Here is a 17,706-nt window from a genome sequence, read left to right on the forward strand (position 1 = left end):
AAAAAGGCTAAAAAGAAACGAGGAAGATTAAAGATGAGTCGTGGAGAGGAGGAAGAGAAGAAAGGATGGGAAGGATTTATACGAGGGTGAGGAGAGGAATATGAAACAGGTGCTGTAGAGAGGAAGAAGAGAAAGGATGGACAGTGGAAGAGGAGGTATAAGAGGAAAGAGGAGAAAAGAAAAGGAGAAACTAGAGGAACAGGATGTAATAATAAGGAGGAATGTGTGTACAGCTACGCCACGTCTCCACTTGGCGCTGATAACCAATCTTGAGATAACAGGAATTGTCAAAACCTCTTCCTGTTAAGATAAAGGTTTCTGGATGCAGAGAGAGAGAGAGAGAGAGAGAGAGAGAGAGAGAGAGAGAGAGAGAGAGAGAGAGAGAGAATACTACCTCAAATAATTAAAAAACAAAATATTTTCTTCCATTTTCTCATCATAACCGGGGTAAAAATAGTGACAAATATTGGGTCATGGTAAAATCTCTTAAAATTCCTTTGTTTTATCTCTCATTTTCTTATTATTAACTATGAACACACACAAACAAAACATACGACCACCACAACCTAATGAAAAACAATTAGTGTCAAACAAATTTCCCAGCTCGTCATTAATCAGTCAGTCCCCACAAATAACCATCATCAACCATCCTTAATGATCCCAAAATTGCCCTCAACAGTGACCACTTAATCTAGGCAATTGAGAGAGAGAGAGAGAGAGAATATATACATTAGGTCATTGGGTTTAAATGATTATAAGACTTTTAAAGGGATATGAGAGTTATGGATAGATAAGAGAGAGAGAGAGAGAGAGAGAGAGAGAGAGACGGACAGTTAGACATATATACAAAGTCACACACACAAAAAAAAAAGACAGTTGATGGTGGGGAGAGACGGAGGAGTCAAGGGGAGGAGAGGGAGGAAGACGAGGAAGAAAGCGGAGGAGGAGGCGGAGAACTCAGGAGGAGGTTCAATCACCCCAGGCGACACACACACACACACACACACACACACACACACACACACACACACACACGTAAAAACTTAACCGCTGGAGCAAGTCTTCCTCTTCTTCCCCCACCTCCCTCTTCCCCCAACCACCACCACCACCATCTCCTCCACCTTCTCCTCCTGCTTACTCAACGCGTCCCTTTCTTGCATACGGTCAAGGTCTGAAAATTTGGCGACGCTGTTGATCTCATGCTTTCACTGCTTATGGCTGCGGTGGTGGTGGTGGTGGTGATGATGCATGGTGGTGAATGTGGTGGTGATGATGCATGGTGGTGAATGTGGTGGTGATGATGCATGGTGGTGGTGGTGGTGGTGATGCATGGTGGTGGTGGTGGTGATGATGCATGGTGGTGGTGGTGGTGGTGATGATGCATGGTGGTGGTGGTGGTGATGCATGGTGGTGAATGTGGTGGTGATGATGCATGGTGGTGAATGTGGTGGTGATGATGCATGGTGGTGGTGGTGATAGTGATGCACGGTGGTGGTGATGATGCATGGTGGTGAATGTGGTGATGATGCATGGTGGTGAATGTGGTGATGATGCATGGTGGTGAATGTGGTGGTGATGATGCATGGTGGTGAATGTGGTGATGATGCATGGTGGTGAATGTGGTGGTGATGATGCATGGTGGTGAATGTGGTGGTGATGATGCATGGTGGTGAATGTGGTGATGATGCATGGTGGTGAATGTGGTGGTGATGATGCATGGTGGTGAATGTGGTGGTGGTGATGCATGGTGGTGAGTGTGGTGGTGATGATGCATGGTGGTGAATGTGGTGGTGATGATGCATGGTGGTGGTGGTGGTGGTGATGATGCATGGTGGTGGTGGTGGTGGTGATGCATGGTGGTGAATGTGGTGGTGATGATGCATGGTGGTGAATGTGGTGGTGATGATGCATGGTGGTGGTGGTGGTGGTGATGCATGGTGGTGAATGTGGTGGTGATGATGCATGGTGGTGAATGTCGTGGTGATGATGCATGGTGGTGAATGTGGTGGTGGTGATGCATGGTGGTGAATGTGGTGGTGATGATGCATGGTGGTGGTGGTGGTGATGCATGGTGGTGGTGGTGGTGGTGATGCATGGTGGTGGTGGTGGTGGTGAATGTAGTGGTGATGATGCATGGTGGTGAATGTGGTGGTGATGATGCATGGTGGTGAATGTGGTGGTGATGATGCATGGTGGTGAATGTGGTGGTGATGATGCATGGTGGTGAATGTGGTGGTGGTGATGCATGGTGGTGAATGTGGTGGTGGTGGTGGTGGTGGTGGTGAATGTGGTGGTGATGATGCATGGTGGTGAATGTGGTGGTGATGATGCATGGTGGTGAATGTGGTGGTGGTGATGCATGGTGGTGAATGTGGTGGTGGTGGTGGTGGTGGTGGTGGTGGTGATGATGCATGGTGGTGAATGTGGTGGTGATGATGCATGGTGGTGGTGGTGATGCATGGTGGTGAATGTGGTGGTGGTGATGCATGGTGGTGAATGTGGTGGTGATGATGCATGGTGGTGGTGGTGGTGGTGATGCATGGTGGTGAATGTGGTGGTGATGATGCATGGTGGTGAATGTGGTGGTGGTGATGCATGGTGGTGAATGTGGTGGTGGTGATGCATGGTGGTGAATGTGGTGGTGATGATGCATGGTGGTGAATGTGGTGGTGATGATGCATGGTGGTGGTGGTGGTGGTGATGATGTATGGTGGTGAATGTGGTGGTGGTGATGCATGGTGGTGAATGTGGTGGTGATGATGCATGGTGGTGGTGGTGGTGGTGGTGGTGATGATGCATGGTGGTGGTGGTGGTGATGATGCATGGTGGTGCTGGTGGTGGTGATGCATGGTGGTGCTGGTGGTGGTGATGCATGGTGGTGCTGGTGGTGGTGATGATGCATGGTGGTGCTGGTGGTGGTGATGATGCATGGTGGTGGTGGTGGTGGTGATGATGCATGGTGGTGAATGTGGTGGTGATGATGCATGGTGGTGGTGGTGGTGGTGATGATGCATGGTGGTGGTGGTGGTGGTGATGATGCATGGTGGTGCTGGTGGTGGTGATGATGCATGGTGGTGGTGGTGGTGGTGATGCATGGTGGTGAATGTGATGATGCATGGTGGTGGTGGTGGTGGTGATGATGCATGGTGGTGGTGGTGGTGATGATGCATGGTGGTGGTGGTGGTGGTGATGATGCATGGTGGTGGTGGTGATGCATGGTGGTGAATGTGGTGGTGATGATGCATGGTGGTGAATGTGGTGATGATGATGCATGGTGGTGAATGTGGTGATGATGATGCATAGTGGTGGTGGTGGTGGTGATGATGCATGGTGGTGCTGGTGGTGGTGTTGATGCATGGTGGTGGTGGTGGTGGTGGTGATGCATGGTGGTGGTGGTGGTGATGCATGGTGGTGGTGGTGGTGGTGATGATGCATGGTGGTGGTGGTAGTGATGTATGGTGGTGGTGGTGGTGGTGATACATGGTGGTGGTGGTAATGGTGATGCATGGTGGTGGTGGTGGTGGTGGTGATGATGCATGGTGGTGGTGGTGGTGGTGATGATGCATGGTGGTGGTGGTAGTGATGCATGGTGGTGGAGGTGGATGTGGTAATGATACATGGTGGTGGTGGTGGTGGATGTGGTGATGATGCATGGTGGTGGATGTGGTGATGATACATGGTGGTGGATGTGGTGATGATACATGGTGGTGGTGGTGGATGTGGTGATGATACATGGTGGTGGATGTGGTGATGATACATGGTGGTGGATGTGGTGATGATACATGGTGGTGGTGGTGGATGTGGTGATGATACATGGTGGTGGTGGTGGATGTGGTGATGATACATGGTGGTGGTGGTGGTGGTGGATGTGGTGATGATACATGGTGGTGGTGGTGGTGGATGTGGTGATGATACATGGTGGTGGTGGTGGTGGTGGATGTGGTGATGATACATGGTGGTGGTGGTGGATGTGGTGATGATACATGGTGGTGGTGGTGGTGGTGGATGTGGTGATGATACATGGTGGTGGTGGTGGATGTGGTGATGATACATGGTGGTGGTGGTGGTGGATGTGGTGATGATACATGGTGGTGGTGGTGGATGTGGTGATGATACATGGTGGTGGTGGTGGTGGTGGATGTGGTGATGATACATGGTGGTGGTGGTGGTGGTGGTGGATGTGGTGATGATACATGGTGATGGTGGTGGTGGATGTGGTGATCATGCATGGTGGTGGTGGTGATGCATGGCGGTGGTGGTGGCGGCGGTGGTGATGCATGGCGGTGGTGGTGATGCATGGCGGTGGTGGTGGCGGCGGTGGTGATGCATGGCGGTGGTGGTGGCGATGCATGGCGGTGGTGGTGGTGGCGGTGGTGATGCATGGCGGCGGTGGTGGTGGAGGTGATGCATGGTGGCGGCGGTGGTAGTGGAGGTGATGCATGGTGGCGGCGGTGGTAGTGGAGGTGATGCATGGTGGCGGCGGTGGTAGTGGAGGTGATGCATGGTGGCGGCGGTGGTAGTGGAGGTGATGCATGGTGGCGGCGGTGGTGGTGGAGGTGATGCATGGTGGCGGCGGTGGTAGTGGAGGTGATGCATGGTGGCGGCGGTGGTAGTGGTGCATTAAGCATGACTAGATTAATAATTTACCCGGGCGACGGTGGTGGTGGTGGTGATATTGTTGGGTGTGGTAGTGATCTCTCTCTCTCTCTCTCTCTCTCTCTCTCTCTCTCTCTCTCTCTCTCTCTCTCTCTCTCTCTCTCTGTCTCTGTCTGTCTGTCTGTCTGTCTGTCTGTCTGTCTGTCTGTCTGTCTGTCTGTCTGTCTGTCTGTCTGTCTGTCTGTCTGTCTCTCTCTCTCTCTCTCTCTCTCTCTCTCTCTCTCTCTCTCTCTCTCTCTCTCTCTCTCTCTCTCTCTCTCTCTTCAATGCTGCTTTACATTTTTTACAGACATTTCTCATGGTACAGTCTCTCTCTCTCTCTCTCTCTCTCTCTCTCTCTCTCTCTCTCTCTCTCTCTCTCTCACACACACACACACACACACACACACACACGTAACCGACGCCCGCTGAGCTTCTCCAGGCACGCGGCAAAAATCCTTAGCAACACAGGACAAGCGGGAGAGTGAGAGGAAGACTTGAAGAGGAAGAAGGTACGGGATGCTACAAGCGACGAGGAGCTGAGGTGAATACAACGAGAAGACTGGTGAATGAAAGGAAAATGAAGAAGAGAAAGCGGAACGAGAGCACTGTTCAGACTTTAGAGGAAAAGCAAACAGGACGCCACGGACGATAATGTAGTGATCAACGTTACAAGTAGATATGAGGAGAGGAAGTGATGATAACAGAGATAGAGAGGTGTACTAGGGAGGATATGATATGAACTAGTATGCTACGAGAACTGCCAAGGAAGAAAAGTACCATCGCAAGATATGAAATGTTAACCTGGTACCTGCGGGGATCATGTTTCTTAAAGGCCCCTCATTCACGCACACCATTTCATTATATATATCAACGCATTTGTGATCGGTTTATGCATCATCTATTTTGGGGGGTTTATATCATGGCACAAATTTGGCCCGTCGCTGCTACACGGTTAAAGGGACAATACGGGACATGAAAAGTGAAAGAGGAGCAAATAAAAGATCCGATGAAATAAAAATAAAAGGAATGGAAGAGATAGTTATTGCGAGAAGTGAGAGAAAGGAAAAAGAGAAGGCAGGCTAGACTAGAGGAAGAAGATTAATCATACAGCCTGCAACGAGGGGGCAACATGGAGACGAATAAATGATCAGTACACAAGACCATAAAGACAGAGAAAGCCGGAAAAGACGTGCACATATTACCTATAGCCAAGTCTTGCAAAGGTAATCGAGAGAGAGAGAGAGAGAGAGAGAGAGAGAGAGAGAGAGAGAGAGAGAGAGAAATATGAAACATGGAAGTGACAATGACAGATACAGACAAACAAATCATACATAGGTTATACATAGGGAGACACATATATAGACACAGGCAAACAGACGCACAGACAAGAAGCAGAGAAATATACAGACCGGCAGAAGATAGACAGACAAACAGGTAGACCGGTCCCCTGATAAAAAAAAAAAAAAAGGCTCTAAGGACAATCACCCTGAATCCATTTACTGTTAAGGGAACGAGACGAGATTGCGAGGAAGAGATTAGTCTCTCTCTCTCTCTCTCTCTCTCTCTCTCTCTCTCTCTCTCTCTCTCTCTCTCTCTCTCTCTCCTGTCAATCTTCATCCACAAACCTTTAACAAAGTCTAATCAAGAATATTGACTCATTACCATTTTACAAGACGAACAGGAGGTGGAGGTGGAGGAGGAGAGGAAGAAGACCACACAGACTTATTGAGGAAGAACACAGGACAGGACACGTGAGGATGCGGTGGAGGAAGATGAGAACCACATTTCTATTGGTTCTTCCTTCCTGTCAAGACACGGATTATGAACTACCCTAACCTGGCTCAGTCGCTTCACACACACACACACACACACACACACACACACACACACACACACACACACACACATTAAGCATGCAATACTAGAGGTATACGGCAGATAATCTTTTATCTCTACTTAGAAAAGTATAAGAAAGGATCAAAGGAAATATTAAATGGCTTCTATAAAAAAAAGTTTCCATTTTTTCGACCCCCTAATAAAAGTTTTGAAACTGAATCTCTCTCTCTCTCTCTCTCTCTCTCTCTCTCTCTCTCTCTCTCTCTCTCTCTCTCTCTCTCTCTCTCGGTGCACAAGTGTCACGTGCAGGTGCGTGACGAGCATGAGATGCCTGTTAGTCTTTATTTTTTGTCAATACTGTAACGGAATATTTCATTATTGTTTTTTGCTGCTGAAATCAACTGTACCACTGCCAACACTGACAATACTAGTAGTAGTAGTAGTAGTAGTAGTAGTAGTAGTAGTAGTAGTAAAAAGTTATCGGTGGTAGTAGCTGTCGCAGCAATGTGACTAATTTTCCTATTATCGACACACAGCACAACGCCCAGCACTCCACATATTATTTCCTCCCAAATCACTGCACCACAATTGTTATTCAGATCATCATAAAATAATTTTATGCCCTCCACCCTTATACGTTACCTACTTTAAATGTGATTGCGAAAACTTCAGCTATTACGGTACCTACTAAAATCCTTCCCTTTACAATCTCTATTGGTAATTACACTAACAATTTGCCAGTCTCGTTGTTAATAATAATAATAGCAGCGCTGGCATGTTTTTTTCTTTTGCTGGCAGTCTGTAATGTTGTCACCATGAGCTGTTTATGCTGCCATTTGGTGTGCTGAGGTAATGCTGAGTTTCATGATGACTGCCTGCCTGATTGCTGTTCTTGCATGAGTTTCATCACCATCATCATCATCATTATCACCACCACCTCCACCCAGGCCTTGACCACCAGGTTATCCGCCCCCCCCCCCCCCATCAACATAGTTTGCACCACAATAACCACCACACCAACCAAGATTATTTTGCGGTGGTTGCCTGTTGTTCGCTCACCGTTACCATCACCACCATTCGCTTTATCTTCACCACTATACCCTCGCCACCACTACTACGACTTCCACCGTGTTCCATGTTTGCCTGATGCTGCATACTCCCCATCATTATCCCCACCTACACCATTACCACCACGAACCTTACCCTCACCACCAGCACTATAACTTCTACCGCGTTTTTTTGTTTTGTTTTGTTTAATGTCTGCCTGATGTTGCCTACTCCCCATCACAACTTTCTACACCACCAACACCGTCTTCACTGTATATGCGTGTTGTTGTCTCACCACCACCGCCGCCGCCTTTGGCCATATGGCTTGCACGCTATGAGACTTGCCTCGTCACCGCCACCACCACCACCGCAGCCTGACCACTCCCACTGAGACCCGTCCCTTCCTCCATTCGTCCGTCACCGCATACCACCACCACCCACCATTCACGTCCTCCCCTCTCTCACTTCTTTCTTCACGTTTCATCTAATCTCTCTTTTTTTCCTTCTTTCTGCCTCAGTTTTCCTCCTTTCATCTTTGATAAACTCATCCTTACTTCCAGTTATATATGTATGCATTTATTTATTTTACCTCTCTCTCTCTCTCTCTCTCGTATACTACAGGACGCGATGACTCAGCAACACCCGCCATCACCACCACGGCGCATTATCTTCACCATCGCAGCATATCTTCACCACCTTCATCACCACCAGCAGTTGTTGGCGTTAAGCTCGGTAATCTCAAAAGCCTGCACGATCCATGGCAGTCGTCGATAAAGATGGTGTCTAGACGCTCCGCCCCCATTCCACTCTTCCTCCACCACTCCTTCCCAACGTTACCAGATTATCGTGTTCAGAACATTGTATTTTCAGATTTCTGACCCATAACTATTGCAATATCAATAACTAACGATTCCAACACTAACTAAAAATGAATATCGTTATCTGTGCGACAGTTTTTTATCTGAAACCGGCAAACACAAAATGGTGAGTAGTACAATCTAGTAAAGTCCGTCTTTCCCTTCCTCTCTTACTATTCTGTTCTCAGCTATTCTGCATTACACAAGGATATAAGCACCCATTCAAGCTGACCCTTTTTATGGCCAGTTCGACAGTCCAAAACCGAGTCATTGTAAGCGCCCAACCAAACTATATTCTTCACAATGATCGGTTATTTCCACTCAACACCATACTAATAAAAGAGATTTTCTATGTAGTTTCCTAATGTATCCTCTTCCTTTTTATATCAACGCCAAACACTACAGCTACAATGAATTTTCGTCGTATTCTGTGTTTGGTTGGAGAGCTTACAAACTTGCTCTATTGGAACTGTAAAACTGGACACTAGACTCATTCCCTTGAGATCAGTTCCAAGCTTCCAACAATATCAGTACGGTATGCCAGACCCTATTCCTTACAAACTTTTACGAGTTAATGGCTACATCGAATACATATATTATTTTTTTCTCTGTTGGTAATTATACGGCGAAAGTATGCCAAGAGAAAAAAAGAAAGTGTGAGGTACGTGGAATTCAACGACGGCGAAAAGCTGTTTGGGAGCTTCAGTTGGCTTGTGATAAATAACCAAACTTTTGTTCTCCCTATCCAAAATTGTCTAACCTTCATCTACATCTTTCCATCGTATTCACATGAACAACATCTGCTTAATTTCTTCCATTCATTCACTCTCCTTTCTGTAAACCAGTTCTTGCCAGTCTCGAACCTGAAATTATCCAGTTGACAGTGCCCTTCCTTCCCTCCCTTAATCCTTCTCCTTTACTAACGTCCATTCATTTATTATCACTCTCCTTCCCATCCCCTTCACCCTTCCAACTCTATACAAAATAAATAAAATCGTGCATGCTAAACATTCTTCTTACACTGACTAGCATCCTGTCACTTTTTTCTCACACGGCTCCATTAGTAATTTCCCATGGTACGGTAAGTTTATTTTAGCGTTGTCACGTGATACCGTTATTCTTATTTATGATACAGAAAGGCGTGCAATCGTTACAGCCTTTTCTTTCACAATGGACTTGTTTACCGTTATTCATGACCTTTGGAACCTAACTTCTCTCGGCGTTATCTATCATACACTAACAGTAATTTTACGTTCTAACTACAGTTATCTACGACCTTCAGAACCTATCCAGCTCCAAACTCATTTTAGCGTCACTATGTAACTTTGTATTCAAACTTTCCTTCACTAAATGGTAAGTATTGTTTCAGTTTCAGATTCGAAGCTATATGTCTAATTTCTTCTGAACCTCAAAGTATTCCACACAAACTTGCATCACTTAATAACCGTAGTTTATCTTTTAATTAAGAACCTAAAACAAACTTTCTCTTGCAACTTTCCTTTTCCCTCAAGCATCCATGCACAAACTCTCCTTAACTCCTAAGCCATCTATAAACTTTCCCGACCCTAACCAGACTCGGGATGGACGCAAGAACGATACTAAAGACGATGGCCCCTCCTTATAACATCACCTCTTCAACTTTCCCTTCATCACATACCCAACATCAATACCTACTTTCCCTTCCTGCTAAGACGCCTATTGACTTTCCTTCATGACTACCCTTCACTTATCCTAACACAGGATAGACCCAAAGCCGATACTTAGGACGAATAACTGCAACAACTTTCCTTACCTACTACAAGACCAATTAACTCCCTTGCACTTTCTAACGGAGGATTGCCGCAAGGGCATTCAAAAAAATCATCATTGGCACATCACGTATCATCTATGACGCCCTCTGCATCCCACTCTTACTCCTGCTTACCCTTGCTGTGTATAGCGTATGAATAATGCAACACTTTCGGCCTTGAATGCTGCTAACCTACACACGCCAGACATGGATGTAAGCTGGGATATGTACGTGTAAGTCAAGTGGTGAAGAAGTTTAGGAGATCAACACCACCACACTGAATGCTAATACCATCTAAGTCCGTAAGCCTGAATTCGTTCGTGTTATAAGTGATGACAAACGTTTTTGCATCAAGTGGTCTCAGAGTGGAGTTCCCAAAGGCTTTCTGCCGCTTCTATTTGAGCTAGTGTTAGTGTAATAGCAGTAGTATCTAATAGTTGAGTAGTAGTAGAAGCAAATAAACATGGGTGGAGGTATCTTTTATGTAGTAGTAGTTGTAGTAGTAATAGTAGTAGTAGTAGTAGTAGTAGTAGTAGTAGTAGTAGGTAGCAGCTGTTGTTGTTGTTGCTACAGAGGTCGTAGTGACAAATATATATCAATAGAAAAAAATTGCTCATGCTGGTACTTGAGTTGCATTGGTATTTGGTGATGTGGGCGGAGAGAGAGAGAGAGAGAGAGAGAATGGGGGAGGGGACAACAATGGAAGTGGCGGTGAGCACGGCCGACCACAAGAAATGGAGAAGACCTGAGGAGAGCAGAAATAAGAAGACGAGGAGCTAATTACAGGGTAGTAGTAGTAGTAGTAGGGAGAATATAAGTAGTAAAACGAGGGGGGGAGGGAGTTGGGGGGGGGGGCAATATTACTAACATAAGGAAAAAGAGGGACAAAAGAAAGCGGAAAAACAGAGGGGGGAGAGGAAGGAAAGGACGAGGGAGGATAATGGAGCCAATATCAATAATTTACGGGCAGGAGTCTGGGTTTTGCCGTATTAAAGGGGAGCAAGAGGAGGAGGAGGAGGACAAGATGAAACGCAACCAAGAAAAGGTGGAATGAAGAGCTGATGAAACAAGTAGAAATAAAAGTATAAATATTACATCGAAAAGAGACGCAAGACATTTCAAAACGGGGAAAAATGGTAAAGAGAAATAGATATGAGCCAAAGAGACTAAAAAATGTATGATGTGTAAGAGTAGTAGTAGTGTGATGGTGGTGATTCAAATACTCCTTTCACTTAGACGAAATGAGGAAGGAATAAAAAGAAACAAGGGTGTGGTGGTGGTAGTAGTAGTAGTAGTAGTAGTAGTAGTAGTAGTTGTAGTAGTAGTAGTAGTAGACTAGTGTAGCAGCAGCAGCAGTTTCGTGTCTGGAGTCAGCGAGGAAGTTTGCTGGCTAGCCGTATCCGGTGATTTCCACTTCCGGTGCAGGACGCGACGCTCTCTGCTCCTCCTCCTCCTTCAGCCAGTCAGCGGGATGGAAAGCGAGACAAGACATACCTCCCTGCCTAACCATCCTCCTCCCCTGCAACACACCACCTACACTTAGCTACCTCCTCCCTGCACCTGTATACCACCTGCAACACACCACCTACATACAACTGCTAACCATCCCCCTGCCTACCCCGCTTCCTCCCCTGCAACACACCACCTACACTAAGCTACCTCCTCCCTGCACCTGTATACCACCTCCGTTTGTTGCCCTCATCCCCTGCAACACACCACCTACAACTGCTAACCATTCCCATGCCTACCCATCTTCCTCCCCTGCAACACACCAGCAGCGCCGGTCTAGCACCTTCCTGTTTGTTGTGTTCCTCCACTGCAACACACCAACCACACCTGCTTACCCCCTCCCCTCCAACACTACCTAGATACACCTCCATACCTACCCATCCTTATCCCCTGCACCTGTATACCACTTCCTTGTTTGGTATGCTACTTCCCTGCAGCACACCACCTACACATGCCACCTCTCTGCAGCCACCTTTTTGCCCTCCCCTGCATCACGCTACAAAGGGTCACACTGCACATGTACACCATCTCCCCTTTTTTGTCATTTCCTTCAGCTACGGTACGTTCTTCTCGTCTCATGTGGGAAAAGTACTGTTCTGAGGTGATGGCGGTGGTAAAAATAAAAAATAAATGAGTCCACTTCCTACCTCTGCACCACCACCAACATTCTGTGCCTAGGTCTTAGTCGAGTAGTGAAGCAGTGAGGAAGAGGAGGAAACGGCCCATGGTATCTACGTTCGGTTCCTCAACACCAGCAAGATAACGCCACCACCACCACCCTACAAGTGTACCTTCAGTGGGTAGCTATCTCTGGAGGAGGAGGAGGAAGGATTCATGAGCGGTGTATATCTGGCAATGCGCTTTTTGTACACACACATACAAAAAAAAAAATGTATATCAACAAAATCCAGAGAAAACGTAGCGACTCGAGCAGAGAGCAACTAGAGAGCGAAAGAGAGCACCACCGCCACCATCCTCACGACCTGCCTGCGAGCCAGCTACTTCCCTACTGACGCAGTGCACCTTTAATGGACGCCTAACAAGGCCAAAGGTCACCTGTGCCGACCAGCCAATAACTACAGTAGCACCACGACCACCACCACCACCACCCTCGCTGCTGTGGTGGTGGGGAACGTATCTACTTCAAAGGGTGGGTGGGTGGGCGGGGTGACAGCATGCAGTGACCTCGTTTCGTGTGTTACGTAATGGACAGGGGGAAAGGATGGAAAGAAGGGCGGGAGGGAGGGGATGGATTGGTAGGGGAAGCAGGGGAGTGATGGGGAGGGGAAAACCAGAGGACGGAATAAAACGAAAGGGGAATATGAAATACGGCGAGAAAACCAACCGTACGTGAAGGGAGGAGAAAGAGGAAATTAAGAGGAAAAGGGAAGACAAGAAAAGGATGAATAGGAAGACGGTTGAGAAATAAATGCATAAATATGTAGGGAAGATTAAATAAGACGGTATAAGAGAGAGAGAGAGAGAGAGAGAGACGAGTAGGGAGGAGGACAAGTTAGGGAAGGTGACAGGGTACGTATATACAAATTCAAACTTGGGCAGAGACGAGAGGGAGGGAGGGAAACAGAGGGAGGGACGAGAGGAAGGAGAAAATGAAAGTTAGTAAAGCTAAGTGGGAAAAGTAGACACCAGGATAAAGAAAAATGGAAAACAGGTATGAAATAAATGTTCGAAAGAATTAAAATGAAAATAAATGTGAGATATGTTAGGGAGGACGGGGAAGGCAAAGGACGAGTGGAAAAGAAAGGAAAAAAAAAAGGAGGAAGGGAATGGAGGTAAAAGAGAAGGATCAGACTGGGAAATGGGAATAAGAGAAAGTCTACAAAGGAAGGCAGGTAGAAAGGTGGAAAAGAGAAAGGTAAAAAAGGTATACAATCAAGGTGGAAGGGAAACGAATTAAGTAGAAGCATACATGGAGGAAGAAAAAAAAGTTGTGTATATAACAGGTCATGACTCAGGAGCACAAGCTTGCGTCTCTCTCTCTCTCTCTCTCTCTCTCTCTCTCTCTCTCTCTCTCTCTCAAATCCTGCACACGCCCATTTATCCATTTATCCTTTAAGTGTAATGATGGTTATGCATGGAGATGCCAAACGAAAGGCATAAACCAAAAATAATATATTAATTTCCGATATTTCTAGTTGGGGGGCGATTCTTCAGTTGGGCAGAGTTGGTGGGGCGAATCTTCTTCAGTTGATCCGAAAATAACACAAGCGAGGAGGTCGGCGGTGTATGCAAGACGATGTCGGAGTATGCAGTGTACTAAATTTTATCCATCCCATTGTTGCTATATCAAGTATTTATATCTGAACCTAGACACTGCATTTATTATTGCGGCCTCTCATCTGCACCTAAACTTCTATGGAACTATAATTATAAATGTTTATCATCATGTTCTTATAATGATTCGCCCTATTTGAAATTACAGAATACCATTTCATCCTTTTATTGAACTGTACACTTTCTTATTCAATTATTCCTTTGCTTCATTTTTATAATTTTATTTCAGCAAAAGAGGCAGATAAAGGGCAATAAAATAATACAGGGAAAAGCTTGCTATGTGCAGCTTTATCAGATCTGTCCTACACCACAACCACCCGCTTGTGCATTTCGACCTATCCTTCTTTCACATTGATTTACATTTCACACAAATATTTCCGCCCGTCTTACACAACGCTGAGCCGTCTGCAGCCACTCCCTCCCTCAGGCACTCTGTTGACACCCACCTTCTTCAGGAACCTTTTGTCAGAAGCGCCTCAAGCTTATACAATGAAGAGGAGAGAGGAGTGGTGTGTGTGTGTGTGTGTGTGTGTGTGAGAGAGAGAGAGAGAGAGAGAGAGAGAGAGAGAGAGAGAGAGAGAGAGAGAGAGAGAGAGAGAGAGAGAGACATACAAAAGAGAAACACCCAGATGAGGAGACACAGATGTAGCAGAGAAGCACCAAAAAGTGACACGAATGAGAACTTCTAAAAGCAAAAAACAGCGCCATCTCGGAGTGTGTTGTGAGGGCTGAGGATTTAAGAAGAGGCGTGACGGCAAGTGGATGGGGGAATAAAAATGGAAAGGTGGATCGGCGGAGGGAAGATGGGTATGGGTAGAGAGGAGGAATGGGAGGAAAAGTAACTGGAGGAGGGTATGGCGGGAAGAAATGGTGTGTGAAGCATGGGAAAAAATACGTGGTGTAAGAGTAGCTACGTATGTAAGTAAAGTAAAGGAGAGAGAGAGAGAGAGAGAGAGAGAGAGGAGTGATGAAGAAGAAAAAGGAGCTAAAATAAGACGGTACAAGTGTGTGTGTGTGTGGCAAGGGAAAGGGGGATAGGGGTGGAATAACAAAGAGGAAACTATAGGGGGAAGAAGGGTGTAGGAGGGTAATAAAAGAAAGGAAAATGTGAGTGAATCATAGGAAGGGAAGAAGGAACAGAGGGAGGAAAGAATGATGAGAGGAAGTGTAGAGGAAAAAAGACGTGTGTGTGTGTGTGTGTGTGTGTGTGTGAGAGAGAGAGAACCTGTACTCCGCTCCTCTTCATCTCTAAAGTTAGGCAAGGGCGGGCGGGCGGTTGGTCGGTTGTCTAGCCAGTTACCCAGCCAAGCCACACCCCTCTACACACACACACACACACACACACGTTCCCCATCTCCTTTCAACTCATTCAATGTCTCCTCACGATCAGGCTATCATCTTCACACACACACACACACTAAAAAATTCGATGTTCCCTTTACCTCACCCCTGCATCTTGAGAGAACGAAAAATACGTGAAAACACAAGCCCTTTAATGATGCAATATTTTTGTATCCATATCTTATTTATGTTATAGGCTATGCACTATTACGAATAACGCTATCAATAAATAGTGGTATAAAAAATAGTAGTTGTAGTAGTGGTGGTGGTAATGGCAGAAATAAAAATGGAAAAAAGCAAAATCATCCGTTTTTATTTATATTCAGCGGGAAGATGGTTGAAAGAGCATCAAGAGAGTCATCAGGTGTTATGTGAACTGTTATCTATCACGGAAAAGATGAAAGATGCATCCGTTTCCGTTGGAGGGACAAGAGGTGATACGTAGGGGGGACCTGGTAATGAGACGGGGTGTAGGGAAGATGAATAAGAGGAGTAGGAAGAAAAGCTACACTAGAATAAACTTGTGGACACCAAATCAAATAACTACTTCAAGCAGCTAAAGGTTACATATAACTACAGGACAACTGGCATCCACATTAATATAGGGAAACAATTTACAGCTATCAACATACCCACATCACGTGAAAACAAACCCCACCACAACGGCTTCACAAGTTCAGAAATTCAGAGTGAACGTTTAAAACTCAAGGCCAGATTAGAGAAAAAAAATCGCCGGGCGGTGACATTCCGTAACGTTAACGATATACGGTTTTCGTAGAGCATGACAACCCGGCAGCACCCCTCGGCACCACGCCCTGGCTGCCGAGGGAAAGCCTGCCGCCGCCCAGCGCTCAGCGACTCGGCAGACGGAAATATTCGCTAAACTGCAAGCCATTTTGAGCGTCAGGAGAAAGTGATGTTAACCGGCGCGTCCCTCCCCCCGCACCCTCCACGACCCCGGCACACCTCCAGATTGATAAGAGGCGTAAAGACCGTCTTCCTCACACGGGGGCTTATCGTGAGGCGAGGAAATGAGTGAAAACACGGAGAGCACAGGACGGAAGCGGTGCCAGCGTCCGGGGAGAGGGATGAGACGCCGACCACGCTTCCGCTCCTTGCCCGGCGATGGGTTTGCAGGGCTGCCCGACTCACCTTATGGCCTGGTGTTAATCCAATCCGTGGAGCGCCAATCACCACAGTATTGAGGACCTGTGCTACATATATCTCACTACCGTCACGTCACAAGGCCGCAGCAACACTGGCTTGAGGATGCTCCTCCACTTCCTCCGGGGGGGAGGGGCCGCGGAACACAAACTAGTCCCTGGCCTAAGGCAGAATTTTGCCTTTGTTTAGACATAACAGCTATTACTACTCAGCAGCTCGTCCTTTCCTGCAAAAAAGTATGTCATTTTGATCACTATCATCTTGCTAAACTTCTTAAATAGTTGACCCTTAAGTGGTTTTCATCCACGCCTAGCAACGGTGCCGCTTATACAATAATAAAATATCAAACAATATTTTCAGGGTTCAGCATGATTATTGAAAGGCTCCAGTCAACTTTTAGGTCAGTGGTATGTCAAATTTGTAAAGATATATTGTATCATTTCATAGTCTTAAATTCAAAAGTGCACCTAACAACTGCATCTAATCCAATAAAGTAATGTTTGTTCAACTAAAATGCAGGTCAAATATTAGTTTTTCCTACTCATATCAACGTAAGATAGGTTAGTGGAGCGTAATTAAAGATAGTCGTGATATAACTGATACCCGTATCCGCTCCTGATAAAAGTTACCGCGTCCCGCCTGAAGGGAGATGTGGCACCACTGCATCACCTCTTCATTTGAGGATGATGTCATTGACGCCTTGAATACGTTCCCTTCAAGCTACACCACAACCCAGCAAGTGTATTGATGAATGACGATATCAGAGCAGGGACAATGACCACGAAGCAATGTGTGTGTTAGTCAGAAAAGGTTGATAGACGAGGTGGAGAGGAGGTTACGTTGGGGGGCGTGGCCGTGAGTCATACCGGGAGAATTCGCCGCCTCTTACCTCTCGCTCTTGTTAAATGGACGGTTTCTATGCACTGGCCGGTGACTAATAATGCAGGAACCCTACAACTACTGCCACGGATGGATTTGCACTTTATCCCTTGTCAGTGTGTTCATGCCAAATAAATCTATATTATGCGAGGGGATGCCCTGGAAGATATAACCTGTATAGCATATATAACCGTGCATAGCATAGATGTCACCCCGTAAATAGGTCCCGCATAACCAAGAAGCCTGCATGTGTGACTGCAGGCCCAAGGTGTATACTACCCCGTTTCCCAACCCTGGGGTCGCCAAGACCTCAAAATATTAAACATAGTATTTTTATGTTACAATAACACG

General features: G+C 46.3%; 1 protein-coding gene across 2 annotated transcripts in view; it reads right to left on the reverse strand.

The window, feature by feature from the left end:
- LOC127006499 (spectrin beta chain-like) overlaps positions 1–16,624 on the reverse strand; it is a 112,145-nt gene extending 95,521 nt beyond the window's left edge. The window contains exon 1 of one of the 2 annotated variants that reach the window (XM_050876439.1): positions 16,465–16,624. The gene's annotated coding sequence lies outside the window, so the exon portion shown is untranslated. The remainder of the gene's footprint in view (positions 1–16,464) is intronic. The other variant, XM_050876438.1, reaches the window with a different exon arrangement.
- Positions 16,625–17,706: the final 1,082 nt, after the last annotated feature.

The sequence above is a fragment of the Eriocheir sinensis genome, chromosome 33, assembly GCF_024679095.1.
Source record: "Eriocheir sinensis breed Jianghai 21 chromosome 33, ASM2467909v1, whole genome shotgun sequence".
Taxonomy (NCBI): Eukaryota; Metazoa; Arthropoda; class Malacostraca; order Decapoda; family Varunidae; genus Eriocheir; species Eriocheir sinensis.